Source organism: Frankliniella occidentalis, unplaced genomic scaffold (assembly GCF_000697945.3).
Source record: "Frankliniella occidentalis isolate FOCC.00 unplaced genomic scaffold, Focc_3.1 Scaffold409, whole genome shotgun sequence".
In the NCBI taxonomy this organism is placed as follows: Eukaryota; Metazoa; Arthropoda; class Insecta; order Thysanoptera; family Thripidae; genus Frankliniella; species Frankliniella occidentalis.
Window position 1 is genome coordinate 32,543 of NW_026267531.1, and position 1,648 is coordinate 34,190.

Genomic DNA, 1,648 nt, shown 5'->3' on the forward strand with positions numbered 1-1,648 from the left:
ATGCTCCCTAGCACCCAAACGGTGCGAGATAGAGCAAAACGGACAAAATTTTCGCCCAGAGGGTTCTACTTTCACGAGTTACCCCTTAGAAGCCCATAAAAAAATATTTGGAAAAAATAAATATTTTGCAACCTGTGGTTTTTGATTTTTTAAAAAGCCAAATTTTGAGCTAGAATGCTCATCTTCGAACTCGATCTGTCTTTTTATGATACAAAACGACCCTGAAAATCCCAGGTCGCTCTCTCAATTCTTGCTCGAGTTATCGTGCGGACAGACAGACAGACAGACAAACAGAATGAAACTTTTCCGGTCAGTGGAGTAATAGGCTTCGCTAATCGCTCAGCCAAAAAATTCCCCGACAAATGCTGTGAGCATGTCAAATTTTGGAGCCGGAAGACTCTGTTCCCGAATACCCTCTCACTAACTTGTCTCGGGTGTCAGCGCCGCAGGCCTAGCTAAATGTGCACCAGGCGCGTCGTAGCGTAACAGTGATTCGTGAGATATTGCGAAGCCTGTTACGCGAGACGTGGTCTGGCGTACATAGAGCTAGTTAAGCGTAAGCCCTTCTAAAGGTCGCTTTATAACAGTGGTGGCAGCGGTCAAGCGGCGACAGAGGAGGAGGTGTTAGGGCCGTTGGCCAAAGCCAATCCCGAGCTTGCCCACCGGCCATCCAGACAAAATTTTGGCCGAGAAATAAAGTAAGAGAGAAGACCTTTGCCTTTCCCAATGAGGTATTTTACGAATAAGAAGAACAGAAGGAATCCCGACTATTGGACCACAACAAGTCGCAGGCAAATAACGAAACGGTTTCTCGTGTACCAGATTTTTGAGGTTCTCAGCTTTAAAATGATATAGAACAGTTATGACTTTTCAGTTTTGTCGATGCGCGAGAAACCGTGCGCTTGGTCGTGGCTTTGTTAGGGTCCGGGAGCAGACGTCGGCCGGGATTCCTCCTGTTCTTATTCGTAAAATACCTCATTTCTTTTCAGCTCGGCCCCGCAACCAGCAAAAGGACGCTCAGGAAACTGAAACGGTCGCGCCATCGTCCCTGCGTCGCTGCCTCGCGTCGAGCTTTCTTTCCAGTCTGTTAGGGCATCGTCGCAGAGCCGCCGTAGTGAGTAAAGAAGAAAAGTGCAGTGACGTGATCAGTGCAGTGTTAGTGAAAAGTGCAGTGAAAAGTGTCAAAAGTTGGGTCTGAACGGCGCGCCCCACCTCCCCCTGCCCCAGCGCCGCCGGTTGCTGAGGGCGATGACCTGGCTCAGGTCGTTGCCCCGGCCGAGCGCGCGCTCCCCGCTACTGTAGCGCTCACGCGTCTGCGCCCTCGGCGCGCGCAGGGAGTGCAGGTCCCTGCAGGGGTATGCGTTTGGGTAGCAGGAGAGAGGCGGGAAGGGCAGGTCCGTGAAAACCAAGAGCTTGAGCAGGCAGAACCTGCCGATGCTGCTGCCCTGGCTCGAGCCGTTGAAGCCGTCGCGGCCGTTGCCGGGCGGCAGAGGGGACGCCAAACTGCCGCCATTTTGGCCGAGCAAGCTGAGCACCCCCAGCCTGCTCCTTCAGCAGCTCGCCCTGCAGACTGATTCCGCATCGCGATGAGGGGGGGGGGGGTGGACGGGGACGGGAGGACTCATCCTCACGAGTGCGACAGAGACAG